At 46.3% G+C, this 8529-nt stretch overlaps 2 protein-coding genes across 6 annotated transcripts in view; one reads left to right on the top strand and one right to left on the bottom strand.

The window, feature by feature from the left end:
• The window catches only part of LOC108283625 (thyroglobulin), a 180776-nt gene that overhangs the window by 109922 nt on the left and 62325 nt on the right, over nt 1-8529 (top strand). The window lies entirely within an intron of this gene.
• The window catches only part of SLA (Src like adaptor), a 68001-nt gene that overhangs the window by 33098 nt on the left and 26374 nt on the right, over nt 1-8529 (bottom strand). For 3 of the 5 annotated variants that reach the window (XM_037728428.1, XM_017500125.2, XM_017500117.2), the window contains one exon: nt 4735-5012. The exons of the other annotated variants lie outside the window; for them this stretch is intronic. The gene's annotated coding sequence lies outside the window, so the exon portion shown is untranslated. The remainder of the gene's footprint in view (nt 1-4734; nt 5013-8529) is intronic. 5 annotated transcript variants of the gene reach the window in all.

Raw genomic sequence — 8529 nt, 5'->3', positions numbered from 1 at the left:
AAAAAAAAAAAAAAAATATGAGAGAAAGAGAGAAAGATGAAAGAAAAAAAAGAAAGAAAGAAAGAGAAAAAGAAACTAAAGGAACAATGTGGGCCTAGGAGACCGTGGGTTCTTGATGTGCTAGTAAATGTCAAACAATCACTGTTTCAGGGGGAAAAATTTCTAATTGATAGTGTGTGCCAATTTCTGTGGTGTAAATACTACCGCCATGGCTGACGTCCAGCTTCCAGTGTGACATCTCTGAGGACAGAGTAGGAAAAAGATGTGCGGAATGCGCCTCGTAAGACAGTGCAGGCTGCATCCAGGCACCACCGGAGAGAATCGACTCGATGGAATCTTTCTCCCGATAAGCTTCTGTTTTGGGAACAGCTGCCTACAGATCTCTATTTGTTTTCAAAGCAAAAGAGAGTTATCTAAGTGGGCATCCTCTACGTGGAGGGCCGAAATGAGATGTTTAAAATACAGACTCATTTGATGCCCCCAGGAACATACAATTTTATAGATGAGGAAACTGAGTCTCAGAGAGGCTAAGTAACTTGCTTAGGGTCACAAGGCTTGTTCAGGGCTTGGGCCAGTCTGGAAATACTTTGCCTTTTCACTCACACTCCTAATTCCTTCAGTTACCGTCATCCCAGCTTAATACAACTTTAATTCTAAAAGCAGGTGCCCCTAAGAGCTGGGACTGCTGGCGTGACTAGAGGAGAATGCACACAGGCTTGGGAGCTGGCATGCCGCTGACCCGTGTCTGCAGGCACCCTCGCTTCTGACCATGGTGAAGCTGTTCCTTCTCCCCAGACAGTGGTTGTCAATTTTGTCATAAAATCATGGGGATTGGTGACTCCAATACTGTGAGGGAGACTTTATCTCACAGAATTGTTTCCCCTAATTTTATCTAATTTTCATATTCTGCACATTCTGTCTTTAGAACGCACAGTGGGCCAATCAGCTTCTCTGAGACTGTGGTCAGCCACTTTCCTCTTTTAGTGTCAGTTCGCCTTTCTGTACGTAATGAGGGGGCCAGCTGGAGGGCTCTCTGTGTCCATTCCAGATTGGGGCCAGCCCTTGATGAGGCTTTGTGTATACAGCAGGAGAGGGGGCACCAGTGCGTATTGAGGAATTGCGTGTCCTGGGTATGTTACATGTGCTCTCCACCTGACCTACACAACTCTCTGGGGAGGACTTTTGTCTAACTGGGGAAACCAAGACCAGAGCACTCACATAACTTGTTGGAGTTTGCCCAGCTGGCAGTGTTGGAGGCGGGACTGGAATCCAGGCGTTTGGAGCTAGAGCCTGTCTCCCAGCTACCGTGCCTTAGGCCTGAGGAAAGGGGTGAAGGGCTGCCTAAAGCAGAGACATTTTTTTTTTCTGGCAAGGTTATGTTACTTTGTTGTGTGCTAGAGGGTTATGCGTGTCACGGTTATTCAGTAGGTGGACTTACAGGTTTGTGGATAGGGTGGTGCACGAAAGGTGGGTCCGGATACTTGGGGTGCTTGGAACTTGCGTTCAGAGGATACATATTCTGAGCCGATTGTCCAGGTGACTTGAAAGGCATTCAGCGAAGAGAGGGGAAGAGTGGGGGGAGATTGGCACATCCGTAAACTGGTGGGGGGAGCACGTTCACCTCCCAGGGTGAGTGGGAGAACTAAGTGAAACTGACCACACTGACTGCACTCGGTCCCCTCTGTTCTCTCTGCTGGCTCTGTTTCCTTTGTGCCACATACCACGATTTATGCTTACGTATTTGTTTCTCCAAGTGCTTATCGTTCCCAGGGCAACTTTCTTATGATAGGGTTGATGTCTAGGGAGCACGTTCGCCTCCCAGGGTGAGTGGGAGAACTAAGTGAAACTGACCGCACTGACTGCACTCGGTCCCCTCTGTTCTCTCCGCTGGCTCTGTTTCCTTCGCAGCACATCCCACGATTTATCCTTATGTATTTGCTTCTCCGAGTGCTTATTGCTCCCAGGGCAACTTTCTTAGAATAGGGTTGATGACTATTTTATTCCTCAATGAAAAGTCATGACCTAGCAGGTGCCTGGCACGTAATGCTAGCTCAGTTAGTTAGAATGAATGGCTGAAGTTATTGTATATAAATTGGCACAGTAGAGGCAGCAGGGGGTCTGCTTCCAGGGGAGCCTGGACCATCCAGATAGTTATTTTGCCCCTAGGCACATACCAGCAACAATTCTCACTTTCTTTGGAAGCTCTTTAAGTCTCTCAGCTTCAATCACCAACCCCTTCAACACACACACACACACACACACACACACACACACCCCAAGTCCTCCAGCCCTGGTTCCAATCGGCCTGGTGCCAAGGAGGGAAATGTGACTTTGCAAAGCTGTTTGACAACAAAAGGGATCCACAGAGCCCCCAGAGCCCTAAAATTGCTATCTTAGATAGAGTTACCATAATCCAATTGGCTCCTCCCTCAGTGGTTCTCAGATGGGAGGAAGTGGTTTGAACAGGCTGTACTTATTTCCTTCAGAACACGTAGGGAGGTTGAGAGAGGGAGGAAGTTGATCACATGATGTGACTTCAATGCATATTTTATTGCAGAAAGAGAGGGATGGATGGATGGATAGATAGATGGACAGATAAATGTACAAACAGAACCCTTGGCTTGCTAAAAAGAACCGAATGGTTTGGTCTGAAATATGCTGGAAATCCTTGGGTATTTTAGGTTTCAGCCTCTCAGAGCTGGGAGAAATACATTCTTGATGAATGTCAAATAAAAACTTAAAACCCAGCAGCATCTATTAATGCAGGGCACTGATTTGGGTGTACTAGAATGAATAATTTCTGTCTTTAAGAAGGCTCATTGCCAGATTTCACAATTCAGAATGGGGAAGTTTTCTTCTGAAAGTGACTTAGGAACATTTTCTCCAGAAAGTGACTTTGGTTTGCTGCAATGCAAACCTGTCCATGTCTGTTTCACTTACATCAGATGGAGGAACAAGCAGAAATACATATTCAGAAAAATGGAGGAATGCCTTGCTCATTGCTTTAGCAGTTTAATCCATCATATTTATCACCGTTTATTAGCAGCTTTCTGCCTAGGAAATATTAAAGGGATTGGATATGTTTTAATTTTCTGATTTAGGAATGATATCAATAGCTCCTATTTAGTACTTACTATTTCCTACATATTACATGTAAACTTCTCTCAAACATATAAAGAAACTGGTCTTCTTTTTACAAGGAAAAAACGAACACTCAAAGAAGCGAAGTGACTTGCACAGAGTCACCGAGTTCTTTGGTGGCCGACCCAGAATGTTGACTCAGGTGCAGCTGATTACAACACAGTCTTTCTATACTGCCATCTTGCTGCTCTGATCTACATTCTAGATCTGTTGAAGATGAAGGAATCTAATTATATTTCAATTTGTCTATTCTATATGTTCAGAGCATATTAAGCACTCTTAAATAGCATTATTCTAAGTGGAAACTATTAGTTGCAACAAATTTGCCAGAATTTTTACCTGGGCTTACCTCTCCAGTTTTCAAAGGACCATAGCCCAGTTTAATAGACTCACAGCTGAGCATCTCATAGCAAACCACAGAATGACAAGTTGAAGACTATGGGGTGCATTGTTCCTAAAGTGAAGGGCACCACTTTAAACACAGGCCTCAGCCCTTCATCTGTGTGTTCTCACTGAGGTGCCCCCAACCCTTTAAAGCCCCTAGCTTGCCTCTACCTCCCGCCAGCTATGTGACTTGGATAAGCCACCTAGTTCTCTGAGCCTCATTTTCTCAGTTGTCAAAAGCAAATAACAATCATGAACCTATAGGACTCTTCTGAGGATTACAGAAAAATAACTTTTTCTGCATTGCTCCTCCCCCGTCACTCAGGATGGTAGATATCACCTACTGACACCCCTGTGCACAGCCCCAAGTGAGGATATTCTGAGGCCCAAGCTCAGGTCATTTCTTTGACACCAGGCTCTTGCCATATGTAGGCATCTAAAAGAATGTGGAGTGTGGCACATTCTTTAGAAAATTGCAGTTCTCCTAAATCTCTTCCAACTCTAACATGCTGTTTTCAGAATTTATATACTTCACATGTTTGCCTTTCCTTTGATTCCTCCTCTCCCCCACACACATGTCACCAGCTCAGAGTGTTATTAATTATCTTTGGCATCTTCCCAAAGAAGATCTGTACAGTCACACTCCAAGCAGCACTATTGCAATCTCTCAACCCACTTGGCTCCATATGCCTTTAAACATCATGGTTGCAGCCCGATAGCATTTACTGAACACCTGCTATGTGTCTGAAACTGGCCTGGGCACTTAGCAGTTGTCCATTTCTTGACTTTGCCCCATACTTTTGTGTGTTAGGTACCATCGTTGTCACTTTACAGTTGAGAAAATGAGGCCTGGAGAGGTTTAAATGACTCGCTCAAGGTCCCATAGCTGGAAATTCTGGTGGCAAACCCCAGTTGTCCTTTGTAAGAAGCCTGCTAAGTGTAGGCCTTTTTGGTGAGAATATCTCCTCTGGCAACGTCCTGCCCATGCTCCTCCAGCCTTTCTCCCCATGTAATTATGCATCCATCACCCACTAAGCCACTGCAGCATGCTGGGCACCAGGTTGGGGGCTGGGTTTCTCTAAAGACATTGCCCCACCTGTTCTCAGGGAGCTCCCTTCTGGCTCCAGAAAGTAAATCCTTGCCAACTGTGTGTTGAACAGGTCCTGAGTTCTCTCCCCACTCTGTCTCTGCCACCTCCCCCCAAATTACCTTCACACTCTGAGCATGACTCCTGTGGGAGCTGTCTGCAGAGAGATTGCTGGGTGCAGAGTCACTGCCTCTCCGTCTGTCAACTGCTGCTCCTCCGGAATAAACAGACAGTAGGGCCCCTCACGGGTGAGGAGAAGCAGCCCATGCCGCCCAGAAGAACTGCAGTTGCTAAACTGGTCGCATACTTCCTCTGCTAGGAATGAGGAAGGCACAGGGCTTGCAGAAGGGCAGGTTCCTGTTTTCAGTAACCACTCTGAGCAGGCTTCTCTCTGCAAGGACTGGGAAGATAGAGGCATTTGTAATTGTTTTACAAAGCACTTGAGAATATGGCCAGCTTCATTCTAGATTCTGGGAGTTCAGAAACTTTGTCTTCTCTCTCTAATTAAAAGGCAAAGAGATGGGGCTGTGAATTTGCTCCTGTGCATCACCGGAGCTTGCTGGGTCCACGAAGGCTGTGGCTGACTGCTGCTGCTTCTCTGATTTCAGTTTCCCAATTTTTGCAGTTCCCTTCTGTCACTGCTGCATGGACCCCAGAGCAGAGCTTCAAGATTAAAGGAGTGTGAAGAGACACAATGACTTGGTGCAATGTGTGGGTCCAGGGAAAAGAACTAGAAAGAACATTATGGGATGGGAGTTGTTTGAATATATACTGCCCAGTAGATAATACTGTTCGAGTGCTAAGTCTCTTGGACATGGTAATAAGGGTATGGGTTATGCAGGAGAATGTCTAGTTCTTCCAGGACACATGGTGACTAAGAGAATGTCTTGTATCATGATGGCTGCACCTTTCAAAAGTTCATTAAAAGAAGAGCTGCATCCCAGTGTCTACAGTCATTGTGTTGGTGCAAAAGTTATTGTGGTTTTTGCCATAAACGTCATGGCAAAACCCATAATCATTGTTGTACCAATCTAATACACCTATATCTGTATATATCAAGACACAGAAAGGGAATGAGAGAGACAGAAAGCAAACGTGACAAAATGTTACTACTTGGTGAATCTAGGTGAAGGGGATATAAGTGTGGATTATTCTACTCTTTGTGGTGGGTTTGATGTTAAAATACATGTGTCTCTGTTATATATTACAAAACGTATGTTGTATATGTTATAGGTTGTACAATTATTGTATATAAGATCTACCTACTTACAGTGTGTGAGTCTCAAGCAGAGAAACCCAGGCACTTGGGGCATCAGAGCTTATTGGTGAAAGAGGTGAAAGTTTCTGGAATGCTGACCCCAGGATTCCCTGGGAATTGTGTGCTTGAGCTTGGAATGCCAGGTAACCATGCTGGGATGGCCTTCAGAGCCCCTCACAGCCCCTCATACCTCACAGAGTGGACAGAGCATCAGAGACTTGAGTGACCTGCCCATAATCACACAGCTAGTCCCCAAGCAGGGCCAGAGCCTGAGTCTACGGCTGGGGACCCAAGCCCCAGTCCAGCGAGGCCGACATAGCCACCCTGGGACAGTCATTTGGAAACCTCACTCGGCATAGTTTGCAAAGATGAATCAAAACCCTCAGAGCTGCTTCTAAATTTAGCAGGCAGGCACTCTGCACTAGAGATATGGTTCCTTAGAACTTGTGGAAACACCCGCTCGCAAAGAGCATGCCGGGAAGGTGCAAAGGAAATATTGCAAAAGGCTCAGTGGGCAGTTTGCTTAACAGGGAAGAGGGGACAGGCAGAAATATGCAGAAGTGGAGACTTCCCCCCAAATTCACACAGAGGAGTAAAAAAGCTTTGGACTTATAGTTAGAGGTATGAGCTTTTAATAGACACTTACCAAGGATCTAGTACAGATGAGGCTCTGAATTTATTCCCTGACATTTCTTTAGTAGAGCTTTGTAGAGCTTTATAGAGCAAGGCATGTTCCAGGAACTGGGATTTAGCTGTAAACAAAAGTGCAAAAACCCTTCCCTTCCTTGTGCTTAACTTAACTTGAAGGAGACTACCGAGACATGGTGACTCGGTGCAATGTGTGGGTCAAGGGAAAAGAACTAGAAAGAACATTATGGGATGGCAGTTATTTGCCTATATACTACACAGCAGATAATACTACTTCCCACAGGAGGAGTGGTCATATGGGAAAGACTGAATATGTGACTATCAATTATGATGACCCATCGAGGAAACTTAATGGGTTGATGGGACGGAGGGGCCCAGATGTGCTACTTTGCACAGGTGGTCAGTTGTGTGGGGGGATGTACTCTCTCTAGAGGTATCATTAGGCTGAGAACTGTAGGAAGAAATGAAGCCAGTCCTGGGACAAGCTAGGGCACAAGAGGTGTGTGCAAAGGGGCCGCTGGTTTAACACAAGCTGTAGAAGTTTTGGAGGAAGACACAATCAGGTCTAAAGATGCTCAAGTCAAAGGCAGAGGCAGGCAAGAGAGAGGCCCATAGAGTGGGTTTCCTGATCAAGGGCACAGGAGGAGCTGCTGAAGAAGGAAAAAGGCAGATGCGGAGCCCTGGAGGTCGGGGCTGGAGGCTGTTCTCTGCCTTTTGCCAGTGGGTCATTGGGTGACTGGGGTGCTGCTGCTAACCTTCCCCAGGCCCCAGCCCGGGGTGTTTATGACCTCCCGTTCACCTCCTGGGGTAACTGAGGAAACTCAATAGGTTTGAGAAAGTGCTCCTCATACTGGGCACTATGCTGTCCTGAAGCCTGGGCTATGCCAGAGCAGGGGGATGGAATGGAGGTGTTGGCCCTGGGCTCAGCCAGAGAGGGCAGGGCCGAACCTTGATGCCATGCTAGACAGGTGACTCAGGTCTTAGGCCTCTGTTTTCAGTAACCCCAAGGGGGTTCTCAATCTCAGCACTTTTGACATTTTGGATCGAAACATTTTCTGGTGTGTGTGTGTGTGTGTGTGTGTGTGTGGTGGGGTTGCAGGGCTGGCCTGTGCATTGGAGGATGTGCCATGGCATCTCTGGACTTGACCCACTAGATTGTGCTCCATGGCATGCATCTCAGAAGCCTGCTGTATAGCAAGGCGTCTTTGGGTGGCTGTGTCACCTGTCCTTCCTCTCTGCAATCATACATGTGACCTGAGAAGAGGAACTGGTTTGTGGTCTGTTCAGGAATCCCTGGGAATTAGGGCTTAGAAGCTCCAGTATGGGCAGCCTGTGAGCTGCATCTTAAAGGAGGAGTACTTTGCTGTCAAGAACTAGGGTGAAAGCATGTGAGCCATGAGCTACCTAAGCACAGTAGGGGAAGAGCAGGAGGTGGACTTCTCACTGCAGAGGCCCAGCCAAGAAGGATTGTATTGTGAGTTCATTCCCATGTCTTCCCTGCTGCTCCACCACCCTAACCATTCCTCTCCCAGCCATTTTCCATAGTTCACAAACCTTTTTCTCCTAATCCATGAAATGTCCCAAGTCCAAGAAGGTTGTCATTTATTCAAGCATGCATTTCATGCTCTATACATTCAGTCATTCATTCAACAAACGTTTGTTAGCACTCACTGTGTGCCAGGCACTATGCATGTAACTGTACTATGTGCCAGGCAAGATGAGGCCCGACCCTCAAGGAACTCAAAGCCAAACACTCTTTATCCCAGTTTCCCAAGCCCAGCACAAAACAGTGTTCATTACATATTTACTGAATTACTTAATGTTGCCAACATCTATTGTAAACTTCTTGTGTATATAACCTATACTCAGAGGACAGATGGGGAGAGCATTCTCAGATAGAACCTGAATGTGTCTCCATCCCTCCCTGCCCTCAAGGAGTTTCTGATCTAGCAGAGGAGACAGACACACATATCAAAACCTCAGGGTGTAAAGAAAGATGTCAGTAGGGTGA

The sequence above is a fragment of the Cebus imitator genome, unplaced genomic scaffold (genome assembly GCF_001604975.1).
Source record: "Cebus imitator isolate Cc_AM_T3 unplaced genomic scaffold, Cebus_imitator-1.0 Scaffold13, whole genome shotgun sequence".
NCBI lineage: Eukaryota > Metazoa > Chordata > Mammalia > Primates > Cebidae > Cebus > Cebus imitator.
This window is presented reverse-complemented; position numbering and strand designations above follow the sequence as displayed.